We start from the raw sequence: 12,030 nt of genomic DNA on the forward strand, positions 1-12,030 counted from the left end.
GAGAGAAAGTTTGAGAGAGAGAAAGTGAGAGAGAAAGCGAGAGAGCAAGAGAGTGAGAGAGAATGTGCTGAGAATGTAACAGGTAGCATGTCATAACACAAGGCTCTCAATATTGATGACAACCATCATGTAAAGAGCATAATGCATTGCTGAATGCGAGATCTTCCACATAGGTTGAACATGTAGGCAGGTTTTCCTTACTTTATATTTGCGTGTGTGTCTGTACAGTATGTTAAATGTAGATATTCTTATTGTCCCATAAACCATGTCAACTGGATTTGCTGAGAATCTTCACAACATCCGAAGAGAACCCACATCAAAATCCCCATTGTGGAACGAATATAGCTGTTCCACTGTTCTAAATTCTTAGGAAATAAGGTGCTATCTAGAACCTAAAAGGTTTCTTTGGCTGTCCCCATAGGAGAACCCTTTGAAGAACTCTTTTGGTTCTAGGTAGAACCCTTTTGAGTTCCCTGTAGAACCCTTTCCAAAGAGGGTTCTACACAGAACCCAAAATAGTTCTACCTGGAATCAAAAAGGGTTTTCCTTTGGGAACAGCCGAAGAACCCTTTTGGACCGCTTTTTTCTAACAGTGTATACTGTAGTGTCCATCCGACATGTATCCCAGTCTCTCTTGGAACACTGCATAACCACATGTATATGATGTACTAGGCCAGCGGTGACTGGATCTGGAGGTTGTGATGTACAAGCTTTCTGCCTCAATAAAATACATAGGGATGTGTGTGTGTGTGTGCATATGTTTGTGTGCCGGAGTGATCCCGAATGCTCTGAAGCACATGTGCCCACTCAGGCATCACATCCAAGCCCATTACCTATGCAAGGTTCCCTTACTCTTGATCAGTGGCTATTTTAGCATGTAAATCTTGGTGGGGCAAACCAGCAAAAAAGAAATGCATGAATGCCAGCAAAGCATCTACACAACACATCACAGAGCATTCATTGCACTATAACAGTGACAAGCGGTGCCCACAAAACTGCTAGGGCCCACATAAAGGTTTCTCAACAGCAGAGTCCCGACACGTTACCACTGCTACACCTGGATACCTTGTCTGGCAGTGAAACAGTTCATTCAGCCTCATTTACTGCCTTTAAAAAAACAAAGCTGATATGGCTGACTTGCTTAAACAAATGTGGTTTCTACTGACAATTGTTATGTACAAACTATGGCATAAGAGGACGACGAGCGGATAAGAGGCAATCCAAAATTTTGATTAAGACTTTAATGAGTGAGCTAGGACAGACGTAGTCAATATAACAATTTTTTCAGCACTTTTGAAATGTACAGTGACAGAATTCAGAACATGCTCCATACTTACATTATTCTCCTTGTACAATAAGTCAGAACCCTAGGATAAATAAAGTGGGCATATAAGCAGACAATGAAAACGCTTACAATATTGGATGATGACATTTCAGGCTACAGGCTACATGTGCACCACCAACAGCTAACAACATACACTTAGTATTACTTTCTTAGCTACAGAATACATATCTCCCTGGCATATACAGTGGGGAAAAAAAGTATTTACTCAGCCACCAATTGTGCAAGTTCCACTTAAAAAAATGAGAGAGGCCTGTAATTTTCTTCATAGGTACACTTCAACTATGACAGACAAAATGAGAAAAAAAATCCAGAAAATCACATTGTAGGATTTTTTAATGAATTTATTTGCAAATTATGGTGGAAAATAAGTATTATGGCATAAGAGGACGACGAGCGGAGTTCACGACTTGCAATTCTGAGTTGGATGACCGTTCAAAACGTATTTTCCCTGTCGGAGCTCGTTTTTTTTCAGAGTTCCCAGTTGTCTTGAACGCACTATAGTCAGATTTCCCAGTTCCAAGTTTCCAGTTATTTTGAGCGTGGCAGAAGTCATGTTGGATTGACATCATGGCCAATATTGAATGTTTATCCTTTTAAGCTTGGAAAATAGACTCTTAAACAAAGACTTAGGACCACACACCAACTACACTGAATAGCAGGCTAGTGATTGCTTTGCAATGCTTGCAGAGAACCACTGATTCCTTCCAAACCACTCATTGTTGAATTTGCAATTTCCAACTTGCTGTGTAATGTTTATGTCCAATGGCCGATGAGCACCAATACGTTATATCTTTAATTTCTCTTCATTATTTATCTTCGTAGGACAAGGATTGAAAAGGGCTTGCCAGTAGATTGCTGACTTGATTCATGATGATCACTGCTTGTCTAGCTTGCTACAGTAGCTAAGATTTTGAAAGTATGGTGTTGCCTTGATGTTAGTTTTTTTTCTTTGCTTGTAACTATTTTATTTACTTATGTTGTAAATAATGTTGCTGCTACCGTCTCTTACGACCGAAAATAACTTCTGTACATCAGAACAAGTCCGATGCAAAGGATATACTGCTTTCTCGGGAACGGGCCCAAATCCCTGTTATTTGTGTGAAGAAAAGACAGAGAAAAAGGGGGCAGAGGTCGGGCTGCTCTCTGAGAATCTGTTTGTGAATAAACTTCCACTACCATCCGTTCTATTGGCCAATGTGCAATCATTGGAAAACAAAATGGATGATATACGATCAACACTATCCTACCAACGGGACATTAAAAACGGCAATATCTTATGTTTCCCGTGTCGTGGCAGAATGATGACACAGCTAATATAGAGCTGGCGGGATTTTCCATGCATCGGCAGGACAGAGAAGCTCCATCTGGTAAGACGAGGGGCGTGGGTGTGTGTCTATTTGTTTACAATGACGGCCTACCCTGACCAAACCCAACTGTGTGCCGCCCCTGTGTCCAAGGAAGTGAAGGTAACCTGTCTAAACGATTACCGCCCAGTAGCACTCACGTCGGTAACCATGAAGTGCTTTGAAAGGCTGGTCATGGCTTCAATTCGCATACCACCCCAACAGATCCACAGATGATGCAATCTCAATCTCACTCCACACTGCCATTTCCTACCTGGACAAAGGGAACACCTATGTGAGAATGCTGTTCATTGACTACAGCTCAGCGTTCAACACCATAGTGCCCACAAAGCTCATCACTAAGCTAAGGATCCTGGGACTAAACACCTCCCTCTGCAACTGGATCCTGGACTTCCTGACGGGCCGCCCCCAGGTGGTAAGGGTAGGCAACAACACGTCTGCCACGCTGATCCTCAACACTGCGGCCCCTCAAGGAGGTGCTTAGTCCCCTCATGTACTCCCTGTTCACCCACGACTGCATGGCCAAACACGACTCCAACACCATCATTAAGTTTCCTGACGACACAACAGTGGTAGGCCTGATTACCGACAATGATAAGACAGACTATAGGGAGAAGGTCAGAGACCTGGGAGTGTGGTGCCAGGACAACAACCTCTCCCTAAATGTGAGCAAGACAAAGGAGCTGATCATGTACTACAGGAAAATGCGGGCCATAGTGGAGCGGGTCGAGAGTTTCAAGATCATTGTTGTCCACATCACCAACAAACTATCATGGTCCAAACACACCAAAACAGTCATGACAAGGGCACGACAACACCCTTTCCCCCTCAGGAGACTGAAAAGACTTGGCATGGGTCCTCAGATCCTCAAAATAGTTCTAAGCTGCACCATCGAGAGTATTCTGACCGGTTGCATCACCGCCTGGTATAGCAACTGCTCGGCATCTGACCGTAAGCCGCTACAGAGGGTAGTTCGTACGGCCCAGTACATCACTGGGGCCAGGCTTCCTTCCGTTAACTCTTTCTTGAACTGCATTGTTGGTTAAGGGCTTAAGCAAGCATTTCACGTTAAGGTCTACTACACCTGTTGTATTCGGCGCATGTGACAAATAAAGTTTGATTAGATTTAATTAGATCAGTCCAATCAAAGCTACTGTAGATATAACGTGATTTGACGTCATTTTATTTTGTGGCCAACAACATTGAGCCTTCTTGGATGAGTCTTCTTGGATGGTCACTTCTAATGTAACTCTATGGCAGCACCCAAGGGGCTTGCCTTTCGAGCTCTACCCTTAGATTTTGTGGTGACGTAGTGTCCCCATGAGTGACAGAACACTGAGACAATCACGGTGCAACTAGAAAACAATACCAACCCCTACGCACCGAATTTTCCGCTGGCTGCCCCACCACCACCACAGAAAGCACTGAGCTAGTCTGAAACACCTGCATTTTGGAGCTGCCTTACTCAAGAAAGCAAAAAAGAGACCAAGTTTGTATGCAGCTTTATTAACTCAATTGTGTTTTTTTTTAGGTTTTATTATTGTTTACAAACTGATATGTGACAAAAATAACATGCATAACAGGCGGGGCTCCATGGCAAACACAAAAGAGTGTATGGCCAATGACCTCAAGTTCAGATTAAGATCCATTGAGAATTTGAGTATCTTTGTGATTGCTGAAAGACACCTTCTGTGTGCTTACAGCTGTGCTGGCACACAAGTACTCACACATGCACAAGCATACCCAGGCACAGGAGCACACACACACTCCACCACTCCCATCCAAACGTTTGTGAAACAGTTTGTGGAAACACAAGGCATATTTCAACAAATGACCCAGCTATACAATGTTTATGCATTGGTAGCACGCACTTCACAAAGAGTAAAATATGCCCGCTCATACACTGAAGTACAAGATCAACACTGCATTCACAACACCCCACCTGCAACGAATAGTGGCCGCTAGGATTCGACAGTGTGGAGGATCAAAGTCTCAGGCTCTCGCTGCAGGCGCAAGCGATTTAACATGGCAAGGTAGCCCTGATAAGTCCCGTTCAATATTCATAAGAGAAGAACAAATACGAATGTTTTTCCAAAAGCTTGCTTCCCTGCCTAACTTAGAAGCTGTCTAAAATGACTGGGAAACTTGCAATTTGGGCTCCTAAACCCTCCTGTTGCACAGTTCCCCATCATGCCTCTATGCACTCAGCTCGAATGACAAACCTGCTGGCTCAACACCAAATTGAAAGGTACAGATGTGTCTGCAGGTGCTGCGGTGCTGAGTAATCCAACTGTTACGAATGAAAACTGCCGGCAGCACTCACAATTATAGCCGTTTCTTCAGCTTTTATTGTGTAATTGTAGTTGCAATAATCTGGTAGCATTTTATAATAACTTCTCATAATAAAGCATTTATGATGATTACATTTGGTCAGTTCTATGAATAATATGCATAGTATTTTAATGACACCTCGCATTTGTGTGATTAGTTGAGTTCAAATGATGAAAAATGCCTTCCTCAGTTGGGTTCGCCCCCCTCTTGGCCACAATTGAAGTGTTTTCTTCATCAGCGTAATTATTGCTGGGATATGAGGTTACACCAAGGCCTGAGTCTATGTTAAAAGTGTTTAAAAAGTACAGTGTTAGACATGTGTTGTGCCAAGAGACCAGTTTTTTTTGGACAAACTATGTTTTCATGAATTCTGGTTACTTCCAGTGATAAACAAAATCTTGAAATATATTTAGATATTTATATTTCCCTTGACGTTATGATGCACATTTCTAACACTTTGTACTTTCAAAAACACTTTAAACATAAGCACACAATACAGAGGATTTAAGAAAATGTATTGAACATGTATTATTCCAAAACAATCACACTGTTGTGATGTGTAACTTGAGAGATTATGACTGCTTACAAGGTAAGGAAACACATATCTGAATACATCATTTCGCTATCACATGAAATTTAAAGAGTGACTGACCTTCAAAGGCCCAGTTGAGGTGCTGCCAAACAAAGCCACGTGTGAAAATAGTCTGCGGCTAAAAGACTGAAGCACTGGAAGCATTTAAAGGTTATACATGCCAAATTTCTACCTGCAAATTATACATGTGACATTTCTACCTCAATCACATGACCCTAAGCATAATGGGATGTTAATTGCTTAATTAACTCAGGAACCACACCTGTGTGTAAGCACCTGCTTTCAATATACTTCGTATCCCTCGTTTACTTAAGCGTTTCTGTTATCTTGGCAGTTACCTGTATATAGCATTTCTACCTAAATCACATATCAGTAGTAATGAAGGAATAAACATCCACGAGAGAAAAACTTAGTGGTCCAGTCAGCTGTTGTGTAAAGGTTACATCAAGTAGATTTCCGCCGCGGGTCTGTTTTTTTCTGGAACGAATGATCAGGGGACCGGAACATAATTACTAATAATTTGTAGACTGCAAATTGACCGCAAGATGCCCAAACAGATATAATGTTTGACTAAATTATAATCGTTTCAAACCTTGCTTATGTTTGTATACGATCACGTGTCTCTCTATCATGCGTGGGAAGACTTGGGAACAGATTTCTTCAATTAAAATCATTTGGAGCTGATTTCCTGGTGATTTGACAGTCTTTAATGTCCAACAATGAAAATTCTTCACAAATTCCAGAAAACTTGGGTGGCCAAATAAAAGCAGTTAGGGAACCCTGGGTCTTTCTGTGTTATGATTTGTTTGTATTCGCGAGGTTATTAGCAAAACATTCACATTACAACTCTTCCTCAAGTCCTTACAACAGTTTTTGTGAATAAAATGTTCAATATGTTTCCTGTGTTGCATCCATTTTGAGACCTTAAGGAACACCAGGTACTGCTTGAATGTCTACCAATGGCATGCATGTGCGTCTTTTTGTGTGAACTTACACTGGTCACTCAAATAAAAGTATTTATAAATTATAAATATCCCACACTTTAGATGAAGCCACACAAAAACACTTAATTAATGACTAGTAAATGGTTCATAACGACCTACATTAAGCATTTTATGAATGGAGTAATGATTAATACACAATGAATAAACTATTTACTAATTCTTTATAAATGCTTTATGTCATAGAGTTACTATAAAGTGCCACCCATAATCCATTTAGCAATGATCGTCTTCATGAGCTCTTCTCCTAATAAAAAAAAATAAGTATAATGGGAAGATAAGGAGAAAGTTTTATTAGTCTTCTTTCGAGGTTTCTTAGATTTGATGACTTTGACTACTTCTATACTACTTAAAGCACCTGTGCAGACCAACTCACTCGCTATCTCTCTCAGAGCGATCTTCTTGACCCTAACCAGTCAGGCTTCAAGACAGGTCACTGAACCGAGACTGTTCTTCTCTGTGTCACGGAGGCTCTCCACGCTGCCAAAGCTGACTCTCTCTCCTCTGTTCTCATCCTCCTAGATCTATCTGCTGCCTTCGACACCGTGAACCATAACATCCTCCTCTCCAACCTCTCATGGCTGGTTGTCTGAGGCTCTGCACACTCTTGGCTTGCATCCTACCTGGCAGGCCGCTCCTACCAGGTGACAAGAAGAGGATCTGTGTCTGCGCCACAAACTCTCACTACTGGTATCCCTCAGGGCTTGGTTCTAGGCCCTCTCCTCTTCTCGAGGTCAACCGATTATGATTTTTCAACGGCGATACCGATACCGATTATTGGAGGACAAAAAAAAGCCGATACCGATTAATCGGCCGATTTTTAAAATGTATATATATATACACAAATTTTTGTAATAATGACAATTGCAACAATACTGAATTAACAATGAAGACTTTTATTTTAACTTAATATAATATATATGGGCTTTTGGATGGGTGTTCTTAAGGTGATTCCACAGGTTGGTGGTATTTTTTGATTTAGCCGTTGCTGACCCCATGCTTATATCTTTATCACAAATAAGACACCTTGCTTTCTCTGGTGCCAATTCCATGTAATAGTCTCACACTGGTGCTCTGCTTTTCTCTGCCATCTGTAAAACACACACAGCTCTGAAGTGACAATGATACTGAAGAGTCTGCTTAGGAGACAAATACTCTCAACTGTTTGAATAAAAATAGAGTTTAAGTTACCTGTGATGAATGTTGAAAACAAAAACTGTAATTTCTACATGCAGGAAATCCTATTTTAATAATGGACATGGTAAGAATTGACTACCAAAGTGCGAATCATAATTCCCATGACACCTTCAAGCAAAATCTGAAAAGCGATTCCTTCATTCATTTATTCCATAGGATATTTTTAGATTCACTTAAAATAAGGTCTGTGTTTCGTGTAGGCTTACACCACCTTGCCAATTTTATAACTGTGTAGATATCCATAGGACAAGGTAACTCTGATCAATATTGGCTAAATATAAGCGAAGATAATTTTTTTTTGTAGAGTGGATTTATGAAAATATTTTGACAAACGTGAGATTTACACGGGTATCAAAACGCAGAGGCGGTTTAAGTCTGAAACACAGACCTTATTTGAAGTAGATCAAGACATTCTCTATGGAAGACATGAACGGTAAAATAACAAGGAACCCCTCTCAAGTTCAGCCGCAAGTTATTACAGGAATTATAACGCGTCGACTATTTCTCTCTAAACCATATACCTTTGACTATTACGAGCCTGCTGCTGCCTACCACCCATCAGTCAGACTGCTCTATCAAATCATAGACTTAACGATAATAAACACACAGAAATACGAGCCTTAGGTCAAATCTCGAAACTATCACCTCGAAAACAAAACATTTATTCCATTCCGTATTTTATCTAACGGGCGGCATCCATCAGTCTAAATATTCCTGTTACATTGCACAACCTTCAATGTTATGTCATAATTAAGTACAATTCTGGCAAATTATTTCGCCAAGAGCCAGGCAGCTCAAACTGTTGCATATAACCTGACTCTGCGTGCAATGAACGCAAGAGAAGTGACACAATTTCACCTGGTTAATATTGCCTGCTAACCTGGATTTCTTTTAGCTAAATATGCAGGTTTAAAAATATATACTTGTGTATTGATTTTAAGAAAGTCATTGATGTTTATGGTTAAGTACACATTGGTGCAACGACTGTCGTTGATTGATTGTTTTTTATAAGATAAGTTTAATGCTAGCTAGCAACTTACCTTGGCTTACTGCATTCGCGTAACAGGCGGGCTAATCGTGAGGCAGGTGGTTAGAGCGTTGAACTAGTTAACTGTAAGGTTGCAAGATTGGATCCCCCGAGCTGATAAGGTAAAAATCTGTCGTTCTGCCTCGTTCCTAGGCCGTCATTGAAAATAAGAATGTGTTCTGAACTGACTTAGTTACCTAGTTACATAAAGATTCAATAAAGGTGTATATATATATATTTTTTTTAAATAGGCAAAATCGGCGCCCAAAAATACTGATTTCCGATGGTTATGAAAACTTGAAATCGGCCCTAATTAATCGGCCATTCCGATACTCTCTCACCAAGTCACTCGGCTCCGTCATATCCTCACATGCTGTCTCCTCTGCAGATAACACAACTACTTTTCTCTTTCCCACCTTCGGACACCCAGGTGGCGACATATATCTCTGCATGCCTGGCAGATATCTCTGCTTGGATGTCGGCCCACCACCTCAAGCTCAATCTCGAGATGACAGAGCTGCTCTTCCTCCTGGGGAAGGCCTGCCCGCTCCAAGACCTCTCCATCAGGGTTGACAACAGCACGGTGTCCACCTCCTAGAGCGCAAAGAACCTTGGCGTGACCCTGGACAACACCCTCTTGTTCTCTGCAATCAAAGCAGTGACTCGCTCCTGCAGGTTCATTCTCTACAACATCCATAGAGTAGGACCCGACCTCACACAGGAAGCGGCGCAGGTCCTAATCCAGACACTTGTCGTCTGCAACTCGCTGTTGCCTGGGCTCCCCGTTTTGGCATCAAGCCCCTGCAACTTATCCAGAACGCTGCAGCCCGCCTGGTGTTCAACCTTCCCAAGTTCCCCCATGTCACTCTGCTGCACTGCACACGCCACTGGCTTCCAGTTGAAGCTCACATCCATCTCGTGAGGTTAGCTTGTGAGATTAGCCTCGACATAATCCCCCAATAATTTCTCAATGGGAGATTAAACACTTGACACAATAATTCACAATAATTCAAACAAAACTGACAGCATGTGGCCCATAGCAATACAATAACGGCCTTCACTCCTTTTGGGTAATTATTTTGTTTTTGACTAATTCTCTATCTATAGGTTTTCATTTTATTGAAAGACCCATGTGGCAATGATGCAACCCAATTGTTGTTGAACTCAATATAGTGCCTGTGAGCAATAGCCTCCTCTTCATCTTGAAATCTCCATGATGTTTAGTAGTAGGGAACATGATGTACCTATCTGTTGACAGTTGACACTGCATGACAAGTCTTCAGGGGTACTTCCATCGATCTTGGTTAGAGTGAGAGAGAGGGTGAGAGCCAGGTGATGTTTCATCATATTTGAACGCAGCAAAGAACGCTTTATCAAAAGTGCTGTATCTTACTTTGTAGTCTCAGAGGAATATTTGTTTCTTGGGAATTCAATGTGTTTTCTCTCACTCTATGTCTCTAGTTTTCTGGTTTAAAAACATGGGTGTCAAGCCTTCTTTAACCTGTCTCCCCCCCTTCATCTACACTGATTTGAAGTGGATTTAACATCAAGTGACATCAGTAAGGGATCATAGCTTTCACCTGGATTCACCTGGTCAGTCTATGTCATAATATTTTGTACACTCAGTGTATATCAGTAGGATTTATTATTGATTTGTTGTTATTGTCACTTGTTATGACCTATCACTTGTTATGACCTATGACTTGTTATGACCTAAACATTTTTGTGATGTACAAGTCAAAACGAACTCAGACTCCTCACTGTACTGTGGGTTATTTAACAGGGCTCTTAATGCCTGCGTCCCAAACAACACCCTATTCCTTATGTAGTGCACTACTTTTAAACAGGACCCATAGTGTAGTGCACTAAGGGAATATGGCATAATTTGAGACGTATATTATTCTACGCAGGCCTGAGAAAACAGAGCTTGAAGGGCCAAGGAGGAAAGCACAGCGCTATCAGAGTTATGCGAGGGAGATGTGAGTAGCGCTTATTTCTCATGTATTGTGCCAAACCAAATGTCTTTGTAAAGCTTTTGTCTTCACTTGTTTAAACTGGGCTCACTTGTTAGCGGCGGGCCCATTGTATTGTCAAGATATCAATCATATTGAGCAGAAACAAACACGAGATTGTAGTATGTTCCGGAAATGTAATTACAGCATAACCATTATTTGATGATGTGAAATACTTGTTATCAAATAGATTGTACATTCACTGCAATGCCTGACTACACGTATAATAAATACAAAAGCAATCATACGGGGGTCAAAGCGGGTCAAAGCGGGTCAAAGCAGGTCAAAGCGGGTCAAAGCGGGTCAAAGCAGGTCAAAGCGGGTCAAAGCGGGTCAAAGCCGGTCAAAGCGGGTCAAAGCGGGTCAAAGCAGGTCAAAGCGGGTCAAAGCGGGTCAAAGCGGGTCAAAGCGGGTCAAAGCAGTTCAAAGCGGGTCAAAGCGGGTCAAAGCGGGTCAAAGCGGGTCAAAGCAGGTCAAAGCGGGTCAAAGCAGGTCAAAGCGGGTCAAAGCGGGTCAAAGCGGGTCAAAGCGGGTCAAAGCGGGTCAAAGCGGGTCAAAGCAGGTCAAAGCGGGTCAAAGCAGGTCAAAGCAGGTCAAAGCAGTTCAAAGCGGGTCAAAGCAGGTCAAAGCGGGTCAAAGCAGGTCAAAGCGGGTCAAAGCGGGTCAAAGCGGGTCAACATAGCAGCGACGTCGTCATGTCATGTTTGTTTACTGCTAATCAAACTCTTCTACTCATTCTTTTTCCAACAGCCATCCAAGTTAACATTATATTGGTTATGCGTGGATTGAGGATTTATTCCCATGCCTGCCTACATAATCATGGTATGAGCCAAACAAAGTCAAATAATGGGTCAAAGAGGGTCAGGATAGTTTCTAATGAATGTGTTCAACTCTTTCTGATTCTACCGACCAAACAACAGGGACACGGTGCTACTTTCTGTTCTAATTAGTGGTTAGTAATTAGCTGACGGGGGGTTAATTAGTAGTCAATGGCTCATTGCTGCAGTGATTGACTAAATGTAAAAGTCAATGCAATTCACTGTGTGGATAGGGTTTTTGTAGGTATTAACTATTGATATTGATAATACTTGTACTGTGTTGCTAGTGATGAGGATACAGCGCAAGCTGATATTGAATCCTTTCCATGAATCCTTTTCCCTG

Source organism: Oncorhynchus mykiss, chromosome 16 (genome assembly GCF_057628025.1).
Source record: "Oncorhynchus mykiss isolate SJ-2025 chromosome 16, ASM5762802v1, whole genome shotgun sequence".
Classification (NCBI taxonomy): Eukaryota; Metazoa; Chordata; class Actinopteri; order Salmoniformes; family Salmonidae; genus Oncorhynchus; species Oncorhynchus mykiss.